General features: G+C 31.4%; 1 protein-coding gene across 8 annotated transcripts in view; it reads left to right on the forward strand.

The window, feature by feature from the left end:
- The window catches only part of LOC143055002 (uncharacterized), a 162,670-nt gene that overhangs the window by 53,698 nt on the left and 82,753 nt on the right, over positions 1–26,219 (forward strand). Inside the window, exon 1 of one of the 8 annotated variants that reach the window (XM_076228123.1) lies at positions 1,080–1,232. The exons of 6 other annotated variants lie outside the window; for them this stretch is intronic. The gene's annotated coding sequence lies outside the window, so the exon portion shown is untranslated. Of the gene's footprint in view, positions 1–1,079; positions 1,233–6,432; positions 6,855–26,219 lie in introns of those variants that run through there. One more of the 8 variants, XM_076228121.1, reaches the window with a different exon arrangement.

Below are 26,219 nucleotides of genomic sequence, written 5' to 3' on the forward strand. Positions count from 1 at the left end.
TTGCCATTAGCTGGTTTTTTTTTACTACAAATAATATAAATAGGTGTGGAGTTTATGAGGGCAGATTGAATGGGTCAGCATACTCAAAAGTCAATCAATTAAGTAACGATTTGATTATAAAAAAAAATAACAATTTTAAAAGTGACATATATTTTTCAATATGTGTTAAAATGGTCCCCACATTTATGTAACTTTTATTATTCTTTAAACCGATGTTCAATGTTCGACATAGCTCATTAACTTGTTCTTACACAAAGTATATGTATAATAATCAAAAGTCAAAGATAATGTATTTATTTTATCATTGATCGTTCTATCGGAACAGTGATGTAAATGTCCCATCGTAACTGACGTCACTAGAAGAAGAAAAAAATCTTCTCTGGGACAAGGCTGTCGTCCTTGGTATAAAACTCAAATCTCTCTATGTCTTACAATTAATGAATATTGATGTACTTTTTTGTTGCTATTTCTCTTGTTTTAAATTAGATTGTTTTTCTAATTTTCCACATTATTTGTTCAGGAAAACAAATGATATGTTTTGGTTCAAAGTTTAGAGTCAATAACTTACAGTAAATAAAAAGGATTAATTGGATTAAATGTAATAATTTTACAAGTTAGTAGAAGTTTCTAAATCACATTGGTCAGAGGTCGTAGTTAAATTTAAGATTCACCAAATTATTTAAGATTTTTACATTCTCAGAGACCTAAGCAGCCAGGGAATCATTATATTTCCAAACACATAAGCAAGTTTAATAATTGCTATTTTCCAGAAATGCTGCGTATACAATAATGATATCTAAATTTCAAATGCGATTTTATAATTGAAATTTAATGAATTTAAAAAAAAAAAATCACAATTTACTGTAGAAATATAAACAAATAATTTCAAAGTTTAAAACGCATGCACTGGTTACATGATTTGTGACAAATATTCTGTTGCAAAAAAATTTCAAAGTTTAAAACGCATGCACTTATTGGTTACATGATATGTGACAAATATTCTGTTGCAAATTTCAAAATAATATAAAAATCTGAAATTTCTACATTTTATACAGTATTCGTTTGGAATTCTTGCTCAAAGATGTTACAAATGGAATGAAAGAAATGTTGTGATGAAGTAAATGTTACCACTAATTGTATATTCCAAATGCATCATCTGTGTTCCTGCTGGTATCCTAATTAAAATCTTTGTATCATCCTGTCAGGTACCAGATTGGCAGACTATTTATATTGTATGTATATAATATGTTGCACATGTTGCATTTATTATAATATTATCATTGTGGTTGGTTGGAGTTAATTGTTATTCTATAAAGAGATTACAAAATGAAAATTAATTTTCTGTGAATTAAATGACATACATAATGTATTAATTGTACTGGGATAGTTTTGTCTTTTTTCAGAGTTTCTTACACAAAATAAGACTTTTTATGCCCCAACCATTATGATATATAAGTTCTACCATTGTCCGTCTTATACAAAATGCTTCATACAACAAAAAACAGATCAAGTTTGAATTTGGGTAGCATCACTTTTAATATTCTTCTATTACGTCCTTTTACAACTTTTAGTATGTGATATGCAATTGGGCATCATCTGTGTCCCATGGACACCTTCCCCATTCATTTGTTTCTTGCCTGGGTAACATGTGCCACATAAAGTTACAGGGTCTTGACTCAAATATCATGTGGTTTGCAAGATGGTGGAAGCATCCAATGATCTCAATGAGTGTAAATTAATGAAATTTGGCAGGCAGTTGGTAAAGAATTTGCACATATCATTTTTGTGGCAATTATTTGGCCTCTGTCCTCTCTGAGCAGTGGTTGAATGACCTTGAAACGGTTAAATGGTAAACATTAGCATTGCCATTTGAATTTGAACATCTGGTGTGTCCTATAAAAGCAGGCGAGACACATGTCTGTGTCAACCGACTTCATTGACATTTTAAAATAATCCAAATTAGACTACAATATTGTACTCTTGCCATTTAAATGAACTCAAATCTTTGCACTTTGCTTTTAATGTCTTTTAGTATATTTGTACTTTTCTCTTGCAAATAAAGTTGTTTCTCAGATTTTTATACGACCGCAAATTTTGAAAAAATTTTCGTCGTATATTGCTATCACGTTGGCGTCGGCGTCGTCGTCGTCGTCGTCCGGCGTCCGAATACTTTTAGTTTTCGCACTCTAACTTTAGTAAAAGTGAATGGAAATCTATGAAATTTTAACACAAGGTTTATGACCACAAAAGGAAGGTTGGTATTGATTTTGGGAGTTTTGGTCCCAACATTTTAGGAATTAGGGGCCAAAAAGGGCCCAAATAAGCATTTTCTTGGTTTTCGCACTATAACTTTAGTTTAAGTTAATAGAAATCTATGAAATTTTGACACAAGGTTTATGACCACAAAAGAACGGTTGGGATTGATTTTGGGAGTTTTGGTCTCAACAGTTTAGGAATTAGGGGCCAAAAAAGGGCCCAAATAAGCATTATTCTTGGTTTTCGCACAATAACATTAGTTTAAGTAAATAGAAATCAATGAAATTTAAACACAATGTTAATGACTACAAAAGTAAGGTTGGTATTGATTTTGGGAGTTTAGGTCCCAACAGTTTAGGAATTGGGGGCCAAAAAGGGACCCAAATAAGCATTTTTCTTGGTTTTCGCACCATAACGTTAGTATAAGTAAATAGAAATCTATGAAATTTAAACACAAGGTTTATGACCATAAAAGAAAGGTTGGGTTTGATTTTGGGAGTTTTGGTCCCAACATAATAAGGGGCCCAAAGGGTCCAAAATTAAACTTTTGTTTGATTTCATCAAAATTGAATAATTGGGGTTCTTTGATATGCTGAATCTAACTGTCATGACTGTGTATGTAGATTCTTAACTTTTGGTCCCGTTTTCAAATTGGTCTACATTAAGGTCCAAAGGGTCCAAAATTAAACTTAGTTTGATTTTGACAAAAAATGAATCAGTTAGGTTCTTTGATATGCTGAATCTAAAAATGTACTTAGATTCTTGATTATTGGCCCAGTTTTCAAGTTGGTCCAAATCGGGGTCCAAAATTAAACTTTGTTTGATTTCATCAAAAATTGAATAAATGGGGTTCTTTGATATACCAAATCTAACTGTGTATGTAGATTCTTCATTTTTGGTCCTGTTTTCAAATTGGTCTACACTAAAGTCCAAAGGGTCCAAAATTAAACTTAGTCTGATTTTAACAAAAATTGAAATCTTGAAGTTCTTTGATATGCAGAATCCAAAAATGTACTTAGATTTTTTATTATGGGCCCAGTTTTCAAGTTGGTCCAAATCAGGATCTAAAATTATTATATTAAGTATTGTGCAATAGCAAGTCTTTTCAATTGCACAGTATTGCGCAATGGCAAGAAATATCTAATTGCACAATATTGTGAAATATCAAATTTTTTTTTAATTAGAGTTATCTTTCTTTGTCCAGAATAGTAAGCAAGAAATATCTAATTGCAAAATATTGTGCAATAGCAAGATTTTTTTTTAATTGGAGTTATCTTTCTTTGTCCAGAATCAACTTAAATCTTTGTTATATACAATATACAATGTATATTCACTTTTTACTACCAACTGATAAATTAAAATAATCTTTACCATTCAGTGATAACAAGCAGTTTTTTTACATCTTAATATTTTATGATGTATTTAAATGAGTAGTTATTGTTGCAAACTCCATTAGAAATTTTAATTGAGATTAGTTTTGGAATAAGGGAAAGGGGGATGTGATTAAAAAAATTGGGTTCAATTTTTCTCATTTGAAATTTCATAAATAAAAAAGAAATTTCTTCAAACATTTTTTTGAGAGGATTAATATTCAACAGCATAGTGAATTGCTCTAAGAGAAACAAAAATTTTAAGTTCATTAGAACACATTCATTCTGTGTCAGAAACCTATGCTGTGTCAACTATTTAATCACAATCCAAATTTAGAGCTGAATCCAGCTTGAATGTTGTGTCCATACTTGCCCTAACCGTTCAGGGTTCAACCTCTGCGGTCGTATAAAGCTACGCCCTGCATAGCATCTGGTTTCGAACTGTTTTGATTTTGTATTCTTTAAATATATATAGTTGTCTTTCCAAAATTGTTGTTGAGCAACTTGATGACAGGGGCATATCCAGCCATTGTCGAAAAAGGGGTGTGTGTGTGTCCCAAACCATGTTAAAGGGGGGTTCCAACTATATATGTCCTCATTCCAAATGTATTGATCGTCCAAAAAAAGGGGGGGGTTCCAATCCCTGGAAACCCCTGGATATGTCGCTGGATGAAGATATTCCAGAAACATTTGTCAATTTGGAAAGAATTGAACAATTTGTTTCCCTAATGTTCCTGTGAATTCTATCTTATCATATTTACTTTGAATAATTAAAGGATGGCATGTTTAGCTTGAAAGTATTGCAAAGGATGAAAGTAAATTAGAGTCTTAACTGACATCCAGGCTGTTGTATTGAGATATAAAATTGATTCTTAAGTTACAAATTCTTTCTCAGCAGTGGCTCTAATGATGCTGTGAATTGCTTTTGTAAGTTCTAATGTAAACACATTCAATTTTGCTTTTTTTCTCATTTTCAAGCTTTGATTTCCATGTATTTTGTTGTCTTGATGATTCAGCATACATTTTTAGAGTTTTCTTCATTAACAACTTGATCCTGATAGGATCAACAAACTTTATCAAGACTGTGAGATTCATTATTGTTGGTTGGATACCATGGGTTTGGTCAGTACAGATGAACCAAAATGTTCAGCAAATGACAAATTTCATAGAGGCTCGTATACAGACTTTGCTCCGTGTTGAAGGCTGTACCTTGACCTATAAATGTTTACTTTTATAAATTGTTATTTGGATGGAGAGTTGTCTCATTGGCTCTCATATCACATCTTCCACGAAATGCAAGTTTTCATCAAATTCTATGAAAAAAATGAGTACCCACAAAAATAAATGAATCCACTGTGATGAGTACACCATTTTTGTTTCTTTTTCCTTCGAAAAATTTGTTTAAATATCTTTTGAAGGTTTGATCTTCATGAAATGCGCTCTGAGAAATTAATAGAACTATTTTTTAGAATCATGTTTTTTTTATATTTTTTTAATTTTAATTTTTTTTATTTCATTTTCTTATTTTTTCCATTTTCAAACTTGTGACTTTTGATGTAGTGAAAGAATGATGTAAAGTTGATTTTGATTGGACAAACAAACTTTCAATACACCAGTTCTTGTTTGTTATTGAAATAGTAAGAACAACAGATGTTTGATTATTATCAATTAATGAGAAATTGTCTGGACATTGTCCATCTTGTGATCAATACACATTTAAGGCCAAGCCAAAAACTTTGGTAAACAACAGGTGTCTATAATCAGGCATTTACCGGATGAAATTAGACCCTCAATGCAATTTATGTAAATAAAATATCAAAAAAAAAGTACCAAAACTCCTTAGTAAATTAAAAAGTGCAGGTCCATGAAAAATTTACAAAATCAATGTTAGATTTTATCAACCAATGAAATGAATGGAAAACAACTGTCATATTCTTGACACTGTGCAGACATTCCCCTTAAGAATTTATTTAATTTTCATGTTTAAAAGAATAACAAAAATCAGTATGAGGGATTATGGTCAACCCTGAATGCTAAGGGTAAAAAAATCAGCTAGAATGTATTGTCTTAGGTATATGGTGAATTGGAAGACTCAAATCAATACAATTTATGAAAATTTTGTTGTCAGTTTATGTCTTGCCTCAAAATAAGATGATTCATCAGCCTGTTTACAAAATGGCTGGACAAAAAAGTCTATAAAAAGTCCCAATGTGGATAAAAAAAGAGGTACTGTAAATTCAGAAATTATTGTGTGCATTTATTATTGCGATTTGTGATTTTAATTTTTGCAACATTGAGAAAAATTCTGTTTAATTCATGAGTTTCTGAATTTACAGAAAAAAAAAATTTACATGTAAGTCAATTTGGTTGTCTAAAAGTTTTATCAAAGGATTTATTTTATAAATAAACAAATGGCTGCATACATTTTATTAAAAGAATGGTAAAATAACATTTAAGCCAATCCTTTGGATATGGCCGTGTACCCACTGTTAAAATACATTTTTAGAAATGGATTATTTAAAAAGGGCTGCATATACTTTTGATAGAATAACATTTAACCATTTGAAATTGCCTAGACTTCCATTCTACTCAATCTTTTGTATATAGTTTACACTAAAAAGGCTTAAAAGGCTACTTCAAAGAATATTTTGGCCAATATGAATGTCCAGTGTTTGTGTATTAGATTTAAATCTCTTAAAGACTGGTCAGGTGTATTATTGACCCTCAGGGAATAAATAATGATTGTTGTCCAGTCAGACCTGTGTTATGTAAAGTCACATGACTTCATACCTGAATGACCAGTGTTATGTGTGAAATAGTTGTACAAACTGGACATTGTCTTTAAGATTGACTGATGACCAGAGGGTGTCTGGCTGACCAATACACACTTGGGAATTACTGCAATACACTAATCTAGGATAGATAAGAATTGAATTAGCTCAAATTCACCTGTGGAACTGACATTGATTCACAGTTTAACTGACCAACATGTGGTTTGTAGGGTGATTGAACCTGGCTTGTCCAGCTTGGTGGTCATCAATGGTCAGGTCAGTTCATTGACCACAGTTCTCCTTGGTCAATGCCAGGTTATACTGTAGTGTGCTGATTTATGACACAACATGGCAACTTGTGGAATTATTGTGTAATATAATTCCTTGGATTTATTAACTGACCAAGAAGATTTTTTGTGTACCTGTGGTCAATTCTTTAGGATTAATAATTTTACAGGTAAGCTGTCATTATATGTGTTCATGTATGGCTCTTTTCCAGTGACCAAACACAAGTTTCATTTGTAACAATAATGTAGTAAGATGTTTATACTAAATAATTTTGCAGTTGGTCAGAATATTTTTGTCCAAAATTTTATCTGTGAACCTTTCTACTTGGCGATATTGTTAATTAGCACTTCTGTTTTGTAGTTTGGTGGTTGAATAGAAATTATACGAAATTACTACTATTATAACAGATGCATGCAATATATGAAAATTATGTCAGCAATAAGGAAATGATCATTACATATATATTAGCTTTTATAACATTTGATTGAAAGTGAATGAATAATTATGAGAGAATGTTAAGTGAATGGACAATTTTGAAGGAATGAAATTCAGTTGGTGTATAAATTATTGTGGTAGAAAAATTTGATTCATGAAATAGGACAATTATAAATCTGACATACTCTATGATGCACTTCTATGAAAGTTAGAAATCTATGTATAAATTATTTTAACAGAGAAGAATTTTATGTTAATGAAATGAAAAACTGAAATTGATATAAAATGTAAAAGTACAACTAGTATTTTAAAACTTTATAAATATACTTTGTTATTTTGAACTTTATACAAAATGTATGCCATTAACAGGCAATATAAAAATAAGTTAAACAAATGTTTCCAATACTTCAGTTATGAAACTTTATTTTGGGACTATCACCTTATGGTCTATCAAGTTATAAAGTCATAGTGTTACATCTTATTTACTGAACATTTTCTTTCTTTCATCCTGTTACATGTAGTGTATGCACCAACCAATATTATACATCAGGTACAGATCCAAGATTTAAAAAAAGGACCCTGGCAAACCAAAATGTAAAAGTCTATGCATTTATTGAAAGAAAGGGGGGGGCTGCACATACACTCTAACAAAAACAAAAAAAGAGAAAGCTTTCTTCCAAAAATTAGAAGTTCTTTACAACTCTATTGTAATAATAGAAAGTTTGTGTAATACAACCATTATAAAAAAGGGAGGAAATAAATCTTTGTCCATGGGATTGCTTTTAGCATCAATGATTGTTGATTGTGTAAAATTTTAATTATGCTTAAAGAAATTCCTTGAAAAAAGATTTGCTTAGTTTGAATTTTTATTTTTTTTATGATGAATTTTTAATTTTTTTTATGACAAATGATAATACATTTATTTCCTTATTTTAGGTTGTTCTTGTTTGACTTTCACATTTATATATAAGTGATTACATGTTGATGATTTAATAGTGTATTCTGGTATTGCCATGAGACCTTGGAGTGTTAAAAATGTATTGTTAATTATACAGATGCTGCCTTACATGTGTAACAGTAACAGCTGCCCTTCTTCCTCAAAGCCTAGATTACATGGGGGTGGCCCGGGGCTCTCTTCCTGGGGCCTAGATTACAGGAGGGTGGCCAGGGGCTCTCTTCCTGGGGCCTAAATTACAGGAGGGTGGCCAGGGGTCCCTTCCTAAATCCAAGATTACATGGGGGTGGTCAGGGGCTCTCTTCCTGGGGCCTAGATTACATTGGGGTGGTCAGGGGCTCTCTTCCTGGGGCGTAGATTTCAGGAGGGTGGCCAGGGGTCCCTTCCTAAATCCTAGGTTACATGGGGTGGACAGGAGTTCTTTTCCTTGGGCCTAGATTACAGGAGGGTGGCCAGGGGTCCCTTCCTAAATCCTAGATTACATGGGGTGGACAGGGGTTCATTTCCTCAAAGCCTAGATTACATGTAATCTAGGCCCCAGAAAGAGAACCCTATCAACCCCATGCCTATATTACATGGGGTTGATAGGGTTCTCTTTCTGGGGCCTAGATTACATGGGGTGGACAGGGGACCCTTCCTCAGGCCTAGATTACTTGGGGGTTGATAGGGGTTCTCTTCCTCAAAGCCTAGATTACATGGGGGTTGATAGGGGTTCTCTTCCTAAGGCCTAGATTACATGGGGGTTGATAGGGGTTCTCTTCCTAAGGCCTAGATTACATGGGGGTTGATAGGGGTTCCTTCCTCAGGCCTAGATTGCATGAGGGTGGACAGGGGCTCTCTTCCTGGGTCCTATATTACATGGGGTGGATAGGGTCCCTCCTCAGGCATAGATTGCATGGGGGTGGATAGGAGTCCCTTCCTAAAGGCCTAGATTACATGGGAGTTGATAGGGGTTCTCTTCCTGGGGACTAGATTACAGGAGGGTGAACAGGGGTCTAATCTTATGCCTAGATTACATGGGGGTGGACAGGGGTTCTTTTCTGAAAAGCCTAGATAACATGGGGGTGGACAGGGGTTCTCTTCCTAAGGCCTGGATAACATGGGGTTGGACAGGGGTCCCTTCCTAAGGCCTAGATCACACAAGGGTGGACAGGGGTTTTCTTTCTAAGGCCTCGATTACAAAGGGGGGGGGGTGTTCTCTTCCTTAGGCCTAGATTACATAGGGGTGGACAGGAGTTCTTTTTCTAAGGCGTAGATTACATGGGGGTGGACAGAGGTTCTTTTCCTAAGGCCTAGATTACATGAGGGTGGACAGGGTTCTCTTCCTCATGCCTTGATTACATAGGGGATAACAGTGGTTCTATTCCTGGTGACAAAATTTTAACCCCCCTTTTTGTTACCCACAATGCATGTTATAGGATTTATTTTAATTTAAACAGATCTATAAAACTAAACATTTGAATTGAGAATTCTACCTGTCTTACATTTGTACAATCAATTATCAGAGGTGATATTTAGCTTTAAAGATTTAAATACCTGACAATCATTAAAAAGATATTACTCCCACCAAAGGACAAAAAGATATTACTCCCACCAAAAGACGATAGATTTTAACATGTTGTTAGCGATTTCAAAATTTTATAGCCTGGCCTTGATCATTTTTACACATTTGAAAATATGATCATCTTATATTGATTGAAATGTATCAAGCATTAGTTGATAAGATTATAGTTTATATGTAAATGAGGGTCTAAACACTATACTTCTGGATGGAACATGTGGAATTTTCTTGTGTTATTAGGCTTATAAACAAGCTGCATTCAGTCATCATTAATTTTAATCATTGATATTGTTTCATTATTGTCATGGTTATAAAAGAATTATATAATTCAGGCATATTTCTGTTTAGAATATCCTTGAAATAGCTGATAATTAGCATCACAGATCATGAATTGTGCGCTGTTTGTTACCAGTGTCACCAATGGCTAAAACAGGTCTTGATCCCAACCTTTATTCTGTCTTGGAATAGATATTTAGTTCATGTTTTGTAAGACAGCAACCCATCAAAATATGAAAATTTGAAGAAAAAAATCATCCTATGTTTATTTGCATCAGGACCTAATGTACTGTAGATTCTTGATTTTCGTAGGACCTGAATTTTTTCGTGGATTGAAGAAAACTTGCATTTTTTCGTGAATATTTGATGTTGTGGTTTTGCCAAAAACATCAGATAAACTGTATTAAATTTGTCATTGGTTGAACATTTGATTTCAAGGTTCCATCAGTTAAACAATGAATTCCACAAAAATTGGTATCCCATGAATAATAATGATTTTTTTTGTTGATATGGAATATAATCAAAAGTGCTATTTTTTTTCTGTTAAATATCTACTGTTATGTAATGAAGCAACAAATTCTGAATGGTAAAAACATAACTGTTGTAACTTCAGGTATACTATCCATCAAAATATCAAATTTATGAATTAGAGATTATTTTTAGTGTGAATTAATTTAGAGATTATTTTTAGTGTGAATTAATTTAGAGACTATTTTTAGCATGAATTAATTTAATGACAATTTGATTGGCTATGATTTAATACATGGTATGTAGAAAAATGTTAATGTGGTTATTGTAATGACTACTGCCTATAACTTATTGTAATTACTATATTTTAAATGGGGAAAAACTGAACTTGATTATATCCACACATGATTTACATGGAAAACAATGCTATGATGTTACAAATATATGTAATTAACAACCTGCATGTATTGTACATGATATAATTGTAAAAACCTTTTTGTTTTTCTGATATTTGTGGCCTAAAGTGCTACACTTGACTGTCTGTCCTTCTGTCTTTCTTTATTGCTGGCCTTCCGTCTGTCCCTCTGTCCTTCCCTAAAAGCTTGAGCAGGGTACTCGGATTTGTGTCATCAGACACATCATCATTATCTCTTAAATGGATGATATTTTCCATTGTAACTACCCTCTGCTACCACTGTTAGTTGACTAATTATGGCTTCAATATAAAGTCTAATATCTAATCTAATGTGTTTTATACTAATCTATAAACAAAACCCACCAAGTAACATGTACATACAGAATAAAAGAAAACACAATAGTTTTAAATTATGATGTTGTAATCCTAAACAACAAAAAAACAGATATATTTTGTGCTTTTAATTGGCTGATGGTAAGACAAGTTCTTGTCTCATTGAACCAAGGTTAGAATCTCTGAGGTTGTGACAATAAAATCAATAACTGATGTTTGCAAGTTAGCTGTTTTAATTAGACTTCACCTGACCATCCTGAGTGTTGTCTTGTTACATGTACCTGTGATAAATGTAGGTATATATATATATATATATATTGACTGTATCTTACATTCATTTGTAGGATCCTTTACTATAGATAATTTAGCTGATCTGTAACAATAACATCTTCATGCCTTATATATCATGTACTGCAGTACGCCGCTAGATTAAAACTGACGTGGAAAGGTAACACACGGCCAGCGAAAGCTCTTTTTTTGAGAGCCCAGGTGGTCGTGTGGTCTAGCGGGACGGCTGCAGTGCAGGCGATTTGGTGTCACGACATCACAGTAGCATGGGTTCGAATCCCGGCGAGGGAAGAACCAAAAATTTGCGAAAGCAAATTTACAGATCTAACATTGTTGGGTTGATGTTTAGACGAGTTGTATAGACGAATTTAAACAAAATATAAATATATATACAGTATATAATTAATTGTTAAAGAGACAAATTTTTCTCTAACGATACACTATGGATAGGGTCTACAGAATAGAAAATAATAAAGTACAGATTAAAAAAGGGGAAGGGGAATAAGAGAGAAAAATAGGCCAAATATATAAAGAATCAAGATTAATGGAGAGTACATTATAGTTACATATAAAACCTACAAAGAATGAAGATAAATGGGCAAAATGTATTTATATATAAAGAATAGAGAAAAATAGTTAATAGAAATAAAAATACAGAAATGATAGATCCCCCCTTTCCCCACAAATCCGGTCCCTCATTTAAGTATTTCACATATTATTGAAAGGGTAACACATTGACCCCCTAAGGACATATCTCTGACTTATCTGTACAATAGTACAGCAATCAGTAGCCTACCTGATAATCTGGCTGATAAAATGGTGGACATTATGTATTGATCTGATGAGGTCATAGACACTAGAGCTACTTGTACTACTTGTACTGGTCATGGTATCACAGAACATTGACAGGATTCTTAAATTAGCTGTTTCTTATAAAATTAGCGTAAACATGTTGACTGTCAGACAATGGTTTGAATTGTATCTTCTATGGTCTAGGTGACTGAGATCTCATGTGATGGTTTTTGTATTGTACAAGTATTTAAATTTAGTGATCATATACACATGTACATGCCTAGGGTTATTGGTATATTTATAAAAGTGTGAAATCTACCAGAATTTGTACTAAGGTATCTGACTTGTACTGTGATGTCATTGTATCAGGGAACATTGGCCAATATTCAAATTAGCCGAAAACGTGTTAACCAGTTTGAATTGTATCGACTATGGTCTGGGTGACTTAATAGTAATGTTCCAAGGTTGTGGTTTGTGTAATTTTGACTTGTGTGAATTGTATCGTATGGTCTGGGTGACTCTGTTCCCATGTTGTGGTTTTGTATAGCTAGGGGTTATATAATCAATCTATATTTATGAAAGTGTGAAAACTATCAGATTTGTATTTGTCATTTTCTTGTTAAAAATAATTGATTTAGTTCAATAAACTATTGAACAGTGACTGATCTACCTTATAGTTTTCAGTGAAGGCATAGGTCTGCATGGTGTGGATAAAATGTCTGAAAAACTTTTTTTTTGCAAGAAGTTCTGTAATGATGAAAAAGCTTGTTCCATTTCATAATCCCCCCTTTTTTTAAAAAAAAAAGGAATTTTCTTGTTTTAAAAAAGTAATGGATTTATTGAAATAAATTAGGGAACAATGACTGATCTACTATATAGTTTAAAGTGAATTTAAGCAGAGTGCTCAGGTGATTTTCGTAAAAGTTCTGTAATGATGAAAAAGCTTGATCCTTTGTATATCCCCCTTTTTTTCTCGAAATTAATTATAAAGTTGTGTTATAATGTTGCATTTGAATTATTTAGGTCCTCAGGTCTTAACTGTTATTATTTAGAATTTACCACTAATACAAGGAATAAAGTAATCAAACCTCAGGGGACTATCGATGTAATATGTTAATTAAATGATGAATTTTGAAAATATTTATGTTATAGATAAATTCATTGCTTATTCATATAATTAAATAAAAGATAAATAGGAAATAGGAAAGGCTCATATCTGACTGCTGAGGAAATCAATATTCTATTTACATTGTTCCAAACCTAACCTTCAGAGTTATAATTAAATGGTAAATTTTGAAAATATACATTGTATATACAATGTGATTAAAAAGCTCATAATTTGACTGCTTTTAAGTAAATCAATATCTTGTTTCAAACCTAACTGTGAATTTTCTTCATTTCTTAAAGAAATAGTATGGTTGCAGTCCCGTTTACAATTAATACATATATTAGAGAATGTTTGTTTTATAAAATTTACTTAAAACCTTGATTGCATATTTGTTAAAGGGTGTTTTCAGTTATGAGACCTTGTAGAAAAGCCATGCACTGAAATCCAAATAAACAAGATGATCCACGCTATCATTTTGAATTGGCCATTTTTGGGTTTCTTTAGTGAAGTTTAGTATCTTATATGTGGCAATCTCATTCATCTAAGGAATACAGGAATTTTAAATGGACTTTTAATATATTTGGTGAACTAGGATGAGGTTTTGAGAAAGACAGACTATTATTTATTTGTTATTGATGAGTTGTATTGTGCCAAAATTGTGAATTGTGTAATGTAGATACTCATATGTCGTTGTCAAGTTAGAATGATATTTGTCAAAGGGGGCAAGCTAAAAGAATGAGTAAAAAGTAAAAAGATAGCAAAACGCAGTTATTAATGCCATGAATTTTATAATTTTGATACTAATTTGTCCTTTTCAAGTTAAAATGATATTTGTCAAAGAGGGCAAGCTAAAAGAATGAGTAAAAAGTGAAATAATAGCAAAATGCAGATAATGCCATGAATTGTATAATTTTGATACTAATATGTCCTTTTCAAGTTAAAATGATATTTGTCAAAGGGGGCAAGCTAAAAGAATGAGTAAAAAGTAAAATAATAGCAAAACGCAGATAATGCCATGAATTGTATAATTTTGATACTAATATGTCGTTGTCAAGTTAGAATGATATAGTCAAAGGGGGCAAGCTAAAAGAATGAGAACATTCAAGTAAAATGATAGCAAAGCGCAGTTAATGCCATGAATTGTGTAAAGTTGGTACTAATATGTCGTTGTCAAGTTAAGAAGATATTTGTCAACAGGGGGCATGCTAGAAAATGAGTAAAAAGTAAAATGATAGTGCAACAATTTTGTTATACAGTATTTTGTGAGAAGAGTTGCTACAAAAACTATGAAGTAGTGAAATAAAATATATGTTTTGAGTAAAATGATAGTGCAACAGTTAAGTAGTGAAATAAAATATGTTTTTTTCATGTAGTAATTATGTAATGCAAAACTATATGCATTAATATAAGTGGCAGTTCTTATATCGTATTTCAAACTTGATAAAAAAGTAGTAATATCATTGGCCAATTTGCCTATCTTATATACAGAAATTTGATTCTTTGTGTTGCACATTAACTACTCACCCGTAATAAAGAACATATGACAGTCATGTTCTATTGTTTAAGTTTTCAATATATTTCTAAAAAGTTTTAATGAAAATGACCTTCAAAACATTAAAACTATCTAATGATATTTAAAGAAACGAAAAATAAAACAAACAATTTCAAAACAAACACACAAAAACAAAACAAAAACCCTCATTATTTACATATACTTCATGCCATTTATTTGTTATATTACATAAAATTGATTAAGTTGGAAAGAAAACAAAGCATATGTAATATGAATATTTCGTAGAATTGAACATTAACATGTATGCATTCTCTGCACAATTCATTTTTGTGAGAAAAAATCTGAGAAGAAAGCAAAACAAATCTTGGCAATGTTTGACTGTTATTTCTTGATTTTCATCCAACAGGGTAAAGCATACATGTTACAAAATGTTGAGGTGCCATAAGGGAGGTATTTAATGTGATATAAGATTGCAATATTATCATATAATGTTGTTGTAAAAAAAAAAAATGGCCAAATACAAATTTCACAATTTCAATTTTTTAATGCCTAACACTTTTCAACATTTTATTTTGAGTTGAATGACTTTTCCTTTATTTAATTAATATTCTTCAAAGTAAAACTCTTGAAAAGAATACAGAACCTAAATTAATTGGTCAGCACTCAGCTTTCTGGTTAAGTCTGATTACTGTATACATAAATTTTTGATACTCCTAATTTGACATATTAAAGCTTTTTTTCAGGATTTTGATTTACAAAACCTGAAATCAGAGCTGTTTTTCTCCAGTTTATAAAATAATACCATAATTTTAAATGCCACCAAACATCTGCTACAGTTGATAGATTCATTTTATTTTTTTTACAGAAATTAAAAAAAAAATAATGGAAAAAATATTTGTTTTACAAACATCTGTTCAGCTGATAAAATTGAAAAAAAAAAATTGGGAAAAAAATTGAAAAAAAATCAATAACTGAATTTAAGAGAAATTGTGAATACATTTTAGTGAAGATGTTTTAGTTTAGTCACCATGCTACGTAATTCTGAAAAGGAAATAATTAGTTACAATTTATAGACCTTAATTAGTGAGAGTAAATCTACGGACCCCCCATATGATATGTAAACCTGTCTGTTACATGTAATGATATAAACATAACTTATCAGACTGAGAAGCATGTTCTATAGGTATCAGTAGATATAAACTATAAAAAATACCTATGTTGTTTGATTTGTGAGACAGGGATCCAGTTAATCTACCATGATTTATGTAAGTCATAGATCATACATGTAGATAATAATTTAACAGATATTATGTGTATTTCGATACCTGATTATAATTTAGCAGATATTATGTGTATTTCGATACCTGATTATAAGTGTTTTTATTCTGTTGCTGTACTTTGAAATATCTGATCCCTGATAATAATTTAACAGATATTATGTGTATTTCGATCCCTGATTATAAGTGTTTTTATTCTGTTGCTGTACTTTGAAATATCTTATCTACATACATGTAGATAATAATTTAGCAGATATTATGTGTATTACGATCCCTGATTATTAGTGATTTTATTCGATTTCTGTAACTTGAAATGTCTTACCTACAATTTTTTCCAAAGAAAATCATATATGTAGATGAAAGTTTAACAGATATTATGTGTATTTCGATCCTTGATAATAATTTATCAGATATTATGTGTATTTCGATCCCTGATTAATAGTGATTTTATTCGATTACTGTAACTTGAAATGTCTTATCTGCGGAATCTGTTCTTAAAAGATAATGACGAGCATCTTTATCTGGTTACCTGATGTTTTCAGTTGCAGAATATCTTGAATGTCCCAAAGTTGATTGCTTTAAATGTTTTAGTAATTTGTAAGATGATATTGTTTCTTCCGCTAATAACATTTTACCCTGTAGAGTTGATAGTATGAAAGTTTATACACTTGATAATGCTAGTAAGATTAGGCTTGTTTTTCTTTTACATAAGACAATAGTTTATAGATATGTTATCAATTTAATTTTCTGCAAGAAAACAATTTTCAAATAAGTAATTTTTTGGCTTCTATGGATTGATTATTCTTCCAAGTCAGAATATACATTTTTGGGATTTTGTTGGTACACATACAGGTTAACCACATTTAAAAAATTAATGATGTACGCATTTCCTATCAACTTAGTTATGCATACTTTGGCAAACACATGAAAATATCCACCAAATTGTACATTTTTTTTCAATCCACAAATTAAACACTCAGGAAAATAAACAAATTCAGGGGTCAGCATCTACTTTTTCTTCACTTAATTTCTGTTATACATTAAAATGTTTAACAATATTTAATGAATCAGAAAAACTCTTTGAGATGACCCCTAGATTTGTTGAGAAAACGTTGAGATGGCCTTTAACTTGTTTATTAACTGTGAGCCTTGGTCTGTCACTCAATCTTTACATTGCATTAAGTCATTGGAATTCTATGTAATTGTATCTTATCATTGGATTGCATATATTCTTATCTTAATGGGCATATATCTGTGTCTTGTCAGAGCTGGCAGCAGTTGTTTGAGGTACTTCATATTCTCAGGCACTGGTTATGTATTATATGCCCAAGAAAATAGAAATGTACAGAATTTTAAAAACTCGTAGTTAGCATAAATTTGACAAAATTATTATTAAGCTGAAGATTATGTAAGAATAATCATGAGACATTGGGTAGAAGAAGTCAATAGAACACCCCCCCCCCCTTTTAAAGAAAAAACTTCAACAAAAAAAAAAAAATTAGAACAAGACAAACATCAATGTTTGAGTGCTGATGTGGATCACATTGTAATTGTTACGGGAATGAAGGGAGAATTTGATGAAATGCCAATAAAGCAGAAACCAAAAAAAAAAAAAGATAAATCTAAAAGATATATAGAGACCCCCTCCCCCTTAAAAAAACACACACACAAAAAAGCTACAATAACAAAATCAAAACTGAAAAATGTCAAAAAATAAATATTCATGTTGAAGAACACAGGATTAAAGGGTGGGGTTCCAACCCTATGTCCCAATTTGGATGTATAGATTGTTCCAAAAAAAGGGGGGAGGTTCCAACCCCCTGAACTCTCCCCCCTGGATCCACCACTGTATAAGCTTTGACCAACAGCTGTATATGTACTGTAAATCCATGCTTGATTTAGATACCTAAAGTCCGTTTCACAAAATAACTTACTATTTAGAATGATTGATGATAAGTCATGAACAATTCAGTGTTACTTACGATCAATCTAAGTGGTAAGTTTTTTTGTGAAACTGACTCCTGTCATTTTATACCTGTACAACGACCAACCTTCTACAATTGTCATCAGTATTTTTATGAAATAGCAGTATATTGTGTTCAATGAATTATTTTCCTGTTAACCAGATGGAGTATATATATATATATATATCTATTATTGACTCTGAAGTGTGAAAACCCATTACCATTGTGAAGTATTTACAAAAATATCTTGGATAGTTTTTCTAATAGAATTGCTTAGAAATTGATATAATTAAATTTATTAGGGACATTCCAGCATTGATTAGTAATCAGGGCCGAATAATAGTGGACAATTGTATTTAAATAAGTTCTCACGTCAGCGTTTTTATTGCATTTCCATCGTGACAAATAAAAATAAACGAGTGGTCACTCGGCTTTAGCTTTTGTTACGATTATTGAATTTGGCGTTATATGCTTTCCGCTCCATTACAGATTAAATCAAAATTGTCCTCAGTAGCTTGAAAATAATTGAATGCTCCGAGATTCTAAGCACCCTAATTATATGCATAGTGTTCTGTCACCTCGACACTGTAATTCAAGCAGGTCAATTTATATCGGAATTTAAAGCTACGTTGACCCCCTAGTTGTTTAAAAATGACGTGAAAATTTGTCACCACTGAAAATATGTCTTAATGGAGAAATAGGCAGGTGGTTTCAGTAGGAAAAATGTGTTAGAAAGATCACAATTTATTGACAATTTTCTTCACTTGTTGATAATAATTGGGAAGAAAACCTGTTGGAAATTGATTTCAGTTTTAAGTTTCGTTGACTTTGTGATTAGAAGGGAGATTGAACTAGCTCAATTATCTATCGCCATCTAATTTTCAATTTTTCAGTGCTACACTCAGTTGTGCATCAACATAGGATTGGTAGATTGAACATTGAATGTCATATGTTTTTCCTTAAATAACAAGAAAAAAGGGGGGATTTAAGTTTCTTGACTTTGTGATTAGAAAGGAGATTGAACAAGCTCAATTTTCTATCCCCATCTAAATTCTCAGTAGTACACTCAGCTGTGCTTTAGTGCAGGATTAGTAGTTCAGATGTAGAATGTTGTATTCTTTTCCAAATGACAAGAATAAGGGGGATTAGGAAGGGGAAAAAAGGGGGGTCTTATCCCGAAATTCCTGAGAAAATGAATGCCAAATCCTGAATTCTGATGATGATAAGAATGTGTCCATTCCTGCAGCATGATAATGATTAATCCCAAAATCCCAAATTCCTCAATTCCAACATCTGGAAAAAGGTTCTTCAGCCCCTCAATAGGTAGTTGGATTGAAATTTTTATTGAAGAAATCAAGGTTATTTTAAATATTATGGTCTTTTCATCTACATAATTGTTATTTTCTGACTATTTCTACTTTTTGTATAATGCTCTTTCTATGCTGTTTGCTTTTTAGTATCCTTTTGACTATGAAGCTATTAATAGTCTCTCTTTAGATTTGTATAATGTTCTCTCAGGTTCATATTACATCAGTCATTAGTGAAGTCCGACTAGTCATTAGCATTTACTACGAATCATTGATGTATGCTACTATATAATAATTCTACGCAGAGACATGAAAAAAAAACCCACCATCAACGTGGATCAGCTTTCCAATTTTAATTTTCAAATAACTCATCTGTTCAATTGTGAATTATTTATAAACAACAATTGTACTACCTGAATAATTCATCTTCAAAAAACGAAACCATCAGACCGTGTTAATGCTATATTGCAATAAGTTGATTTTTTTCTAATAGAGACTGCATTTAACAAATATTGAAATGCAAATTATGAAGTCTGAAGTGTTAATTGCTTGTTTTTTGTGATTAATACATTAGAGTTGAGAATAGGTGAGATAAATTGGGACTTTGATCTCAGATGCATAGACAATAATTAACCATCACATTTACAAAATGGCTAAAATTTTCTGTAAATTATTTACCTCTAATAGAACTATTTATGCAAATTATATGAGTTAACTGATTTTTAACAGAATTAAAACAAATTAATAATTAAGAAGTCTGGTAAATTAGTTAATTATATCACATAAACACAAAATTGAATATGATTTAAACAAACATAGAAGTCATTTTTAACATTCAATGGGAAGAGCTTTTTTGAAAGTCCTAGAAAATTAGCACGCTTTCTGTCACCAGGAAATCTGAATACATTCTGTTGCAATTTAATCTTAAAGCCCTTTAGTCAAATCAAAGTTTTCCATCAAAAACCTAGACTTTATGTTAACTATTTAGTTTAGTAGTTTAGATATCATAGTTTAGTCTATATAGTCTTTAGTTCTATTTGTACGTATCTTTGTATTTACAGTGACTTGGTGGGTTTAGATTAAAGTTGTACAAAGAACACTTCAGTCATTTATAGCCAGTTAACACTTTAAGTCAAAGAAAACAATAAACAAGTATAAACTTGTTAAAAAATCAAATGGTATTAGAATTCAAGGTTTAAAAGAGAAAGAAAATTTGCACATAATGAGTACTGAGCTCCTTCAGTAAGTTTTCTACATCTGCTTGTATGAGCAATTGGGAATGGATGTTTCCTAATATTTAATCCCGAAATGAAAAGATTTTCAATGTACGAATATCTGCCATAATCTTGCCCAATTGTCCTTGGAAAATCTCATATTGTGTTATATGCAGATTTCCTTGGAATTTTATACATATGAACAGTCTCTATATGTCAATACCAATTGTTTAAAACAATGGACAGTCCTGAGACTAAATAAATTGCCTTCAAATCCAAACATCTTTTCAACCACTGTGATTTCTTGTTCAGGTTTTACAATTCCATTGGTTTGGTTGTCAGCTAAATCTTTCTGTAGGTTTTCTTCTTTTTGTGTAAATTGAAAATATTTGTAAAATTCATAAAAGAATAATATAATGGTAAATAAAAACAACAAATAAGCAATACACAAGCAGCAGTAATAAAATCAATGCCTCTTGTTGTTTGTCTATTACATAGAGGAGATTAATTCCTATGTGATTTATATAATATTACACTGGTAGCTAGCTGGTTTTAGGCCATGCTTGATGAATTATATGTTGTGCTTTAAAAAATATATTGCAAAAGTAGTGACTGGATCATGCATGTAAACACTCAGTTGTGCATCAACATAGGATTGGTAGATTGAACATTGAATGTCTTATGTTTTTCCTTAAATAACAAGAAAAAAGGGGGGATTTAAGTTTCTTGACTTTGTGATTAGAAAGGAGATTGAACAAGCTCAATTTTCTATCCCCATCTAAATTTTCAGTAGTACACTCAGCTGTGCTTTAGTGCAGGATTAGTAGTTCAGATGTAGAATGTTGTATTCTTTTCCAAATGACAAGAATAAGGGGGGATTAGGAAGGGGAAAAAAGGGGGGTCTTATCCCGAAATTCCTGAGAAAATGAATGCCAAATCCTGAATTCTGATGATGATAAGAATGTGTCCATTCCTGCAGCATGATAATGATTAATCCCAAAATCCCAAATTCCTCAATTCCAACATCTGGAAAAAGGTTCTTCAGCCCCTCAATAGGTAGTTGGATTGAAATTTTTATTGAAGAAATCAAGGTTATTTTAAATATTATGGTCTTTTCATCTACATAATTGTTATTTTCTGACTATTTCTACTTTTTGTATAATGCTCTTTCTATGCTGTTTGCTTTTTAGTATCCTTTTGACTATGAAGCTATTAATAGTCTCTCTTTAGATTTGTATAATGTTCTCTCAGGTTCATATTACATCAGTCATTAGTGAAGTCCGACTAGTCATTAGCATTTACTACGAATCATTGATGTATGGTCCGAGAACACAATTAATTCGTAGTGCATTTCTTTTAGAACATAAATGAAAATAAAAAAAATCCCACCTGCGCTTTCCCAATGAAACTTTTACAGTGTGTTGTACTACTTTTGGGACAAATTATATCAAAATTATAGAAAACTTCATCGCCTCTAACTCAAAATATGGACAATTTTGTGTTTAGGGTGTCTTGAAATCTTTTGACAGCTTCCGAAGTGCTAATTTTTAACCTTTTTCAGCTGGACCAAATCACTACTTTCCTGTAAAATTCTGGACCCAAATTTTTTTACAGTGTAATTTCACCCCCTTACTTACAATTTGAGGCATTAAACTTGGAGAAATAAATTTGGAAGGGGTATAAAAATTTTTGGCAAGTAACCCACTGTTAACACTAGGGACTATATTCGTGAACAACGAAAATCAAGGGACGACAATTGTGGTCTCGGACCTAATAGGATAGAAAGAGTTGACAAATCTTAAAAAAACTTGGTATGACCAAAGCTTAATAAATTATAACACTGCTTGCAAAGTTTCATAACAATAGGATATATATTATAGACACTATGTTAAATTCTATACTCATCTTTGCGTGTTAAATTTTGACGTTAAAATTGAAAAATTTCAACTATCAACATTTTGGGCTTTGAAAATTAAAATGTTGCAAAAAAATACTTTTCAAATGCCCTAATATATCATTTATTATGTACTAAAAGCAATAGAGTACTCATTTGATTTATCAGACTTAGCATAATTATTCAAAAGTCAAATTTATATCAGCCTGGGCCTAAAAATTGAGGTTTTTCAATGAAAGGGGGCCTTACATGAAGATGTAATATATTCCAGCAATTTTAAATTTGTGAAGCTTTTTGGTTATAAATAATCCTTACATATGTATTGAATGTACTTTAAATAGAAAGAAAAGTTACAAATAGCATATCATATTACTTTAAAAGGGTCTTAAGCCAAGCAAGACTGGAAAAAAATAAGGGTCAATTTAAGCCGTGCCACATATTTACATTAAAAAATGCATATTGAGGCTATAAGAAATAAAAAATTGTGTCCTTTTTATCATTTCTATACTCATGTGACATGATACAACAAATCTGAGCACAAAAAGGCTCTTGCAATTAACTTTTCTTACAGACAGTATGGTCTGATACAAAGATTTTTGCCTTTTTAATAAAAACTTGAATGCAATTTTAGTCTCAACAGGCTTATATTTAAACCACTTGCTATCCTACAGAAGAAAAGAAAGATATTATGTGAAATGGAACAGGTACATTAGACATTGTAAAGTGCTTTTGATACAAATTTAGTGAGGTCTTTATTGTAGACTTCAAATTTTATATACCAAGAACCCCACTTTTGACTTCATCCAAACAGGGCGTTAGACAAGGGTCATTTATACAACACATTTTGTACATATTATCTGAAATAACCTTCTTTTCTGTAGATTCTGAGTTCATAAACAAGTAAAAGTACTAGATGAAGGCACATAAACACAAGTATTCACACATGAAAACCTGTCAGATAGAAAGTCAGGATGCCATGAATGCATCAATATTGAAAAAGCCTTGAAATGCCTATTTTGACCATAAAATGCCAAAATTGGTCATTTTTGCAGAAATTCTATAAAATAAAAGTTTAAATCCTTTAGTTTCATGCTATTTGACAAAGTGACACCACCAAATCATTTAGGGAAGTTGCCAAAGTTCAGATTCTATATTTACAGACTTCACCTCTTAGGTCCGAGAACACAATTAATTCGTAGTGCATTTCTTTTAGAACATAAATGAAAATAAAAAAAATCCCACCTGCGCTTTCCCAATGAAACTTTTACAGTGTGTTGTACTACTTTTGGGACAAATTATATCAAAATTATAGAAAACTTCATCGCCTCTAACTCAAAATATGGACAATTTTGTGTTTAGGGTGTCTTGAAATCTTTTGACAGCTTCCGAAGTGCTAATTTTTAACCTTTTTCAGCTGGACCAAATCACTACTTTCCTGTAAAATTCTGGACCCAAATTTTTTTACAGTGTAATTTCACCCCCTTACTTACAATTTGAGGCATTAAACTTGGAGAAATAAATTTGGAAGGGGTATAAAAATTATTGGCAAGTAACCCACTGTTAACACTAGGGACTATATTCGTGAACAACGAAAATCAAGGGACGACAATTGTGGTCTCGGACCGTATGCTACTATATAATAATTCTACGCAGAGACATGAAAAAAAAACCCACCATCAACGTGGATCAGCTTTCCAATTTTAATTTTCAAATAACTCATCTGTTCAATTGTGAATTATTTATAAACAACAATTGTACTACCTGAATAATTCATCTTCAAAAAACGAAACCATCAGACCGTGTTAATGCTATATTGCAATAAGTTGATTTTTTTCTAATAGAGACTGCATTTAACAAATATTGAAATGCAAATTATGAAGTCTGAAGTGTTAATTGCTTGTTTTTTGTGATTAATACATTAGAGTTGAGAATAGGTGAGATAAATTGGGGCTTTGATCTCAGATGCATAGACAATAATTAACCATCACATTTACAAAATGGCTAAAATTTTCTGTAAATTATTTACCTCTAATAGAACTATTTATGCAAATTATATGAGTTAACTGATTTTTAACAGAATTAAAACAAATTAATAATTAAGAAGTCTGGTAAATTAGTTAATTATATCACATAAACACAAAATTGAATATGATTTAAACAAACATAGAAGTCATTTTTAACATTCAATGGGAAGAGCTTTTTTGAAAGTCCTAGAAAATTAGCACGCTTTCTGTCACCAGGAAATCTGAATACATTCTGTTGCAATTTAATCTTAAAGCCCTTTAGTCAAATCAAAGTTTTCCATCAAAAACCTAGACTTTATGTTAACTATTTAGTTTAGTAGTTTAGATATCATAGTTTAGTCTATATAGTCTTTAGTTCTATTTGTACGTATCTTTGTATTTACAGTGACTTGGTGGGTTTAGATTAAAGTTGTACAAAGAACACTTCAGTCATTTATAGCCAGTTAACACTTTAAGTCAAAGAAGACAATAAACAAGTATAAACTTGTTAAAAAATCAAATGGTATTAGAATTCAAGGTTTAAAAGAGAAAGAAAATTTGCACATAATGAGTACTGAGCTCCTTCAGTAAGTTTTCTACATCTGCTTGTATGAGCAATTGGGAATGGATGTTTCCTAATATTTAATCCCGAAATGAAAAGATTTTCAATGTACGAATATCTGCCATAATCTTGCCCAATTGTCCTTGGAAAATCTCATATTGTGTTATATGCAGATTTCCTTGGAATTTTATACATATGAACAGTCTCTATATGTCAATACCAATTGTTTAAAACAATGCTGACAGTCCTGAGACTAAAGAAATTGCCTTCAAATCCAAACACCTTTTCATCCACTGTGATTTCTTGTTTAGATTTTACAATTCCATGGTTTGGTTGTCAGCTAAATCTTTCTGTAGGTTTTTTTCTTCTTTTTGTGTAAATTGAAAATATTTGTAAAATTCATAAAAGAATAATATAATGGTAAATAAAAACAACAAATAAGCAATACACAAGCAGCAGTAATAAAATCAATGCCTCTTGTTGTTTGTCTATTACATAGAGGAGATTAATTCCTATGTGATTTATATAATATTACACTGGTAGCTAGCTGGTTTTAGGCCATGCTTGATGAATTATATGTTGTGCTTTAAAAAATATATTGCAAAAGTAGTGACTGGATCATGCATATAAACAGTCATACTTGATTCATTATATGTATACAAATTTTTAATGCTATACTGAAGAATGTGATTTATACAACTTTGATCTGGTAGCTGGCTTTGGCCATGCTTGATAAATTACATGTTGTTATTAAAAAGAGCCATTTCCAATGCTACACTGTAGAATGTGATCTATGTAATATTATCACTCTATAAAAGATGATGAATTGATATTTATACTTTTTGTCCTCGTATTTAACATGAAGCTAAAAATTGATTACTGATTTCAACAGTAATTTAATTTTTGAGTGAGAGAAATTAGATTTTTTTTGACAGCATATCTAATGATTTGAATTTTACTTTCAATAGAAATTATATTTTCAACAGTTTTCAATATAAATACTTTTAGATTTTTTATTCCATTATCTGGTGACATGATTTGATTAGAACATAAAGAGGCCCCTCCCCCCTTTTTAGCATCAACTTAACTACTTTTAAACTTTTAGAGAGATAGCCACTCCTTCTGTGAATGAAGAGATATGATATATTATTTCATGGCACTAAATCCTG

This window comes from Mytilus galloprovincialis, chromosome 12, assembly GCF_965363235.1.
Source record: "Mytilus galloprovincialis chromosome 12, xbMytGall1.hap1.1, whole genome shotgun sequence".
Classification (NCBI taxonomy): domain Eukaryota; kingdom Metazoa; phylum Mollusca; class Bivalvia; order Mytilida; family Mytilidae; genus Mytilus; species Mytilus galloprovincialis.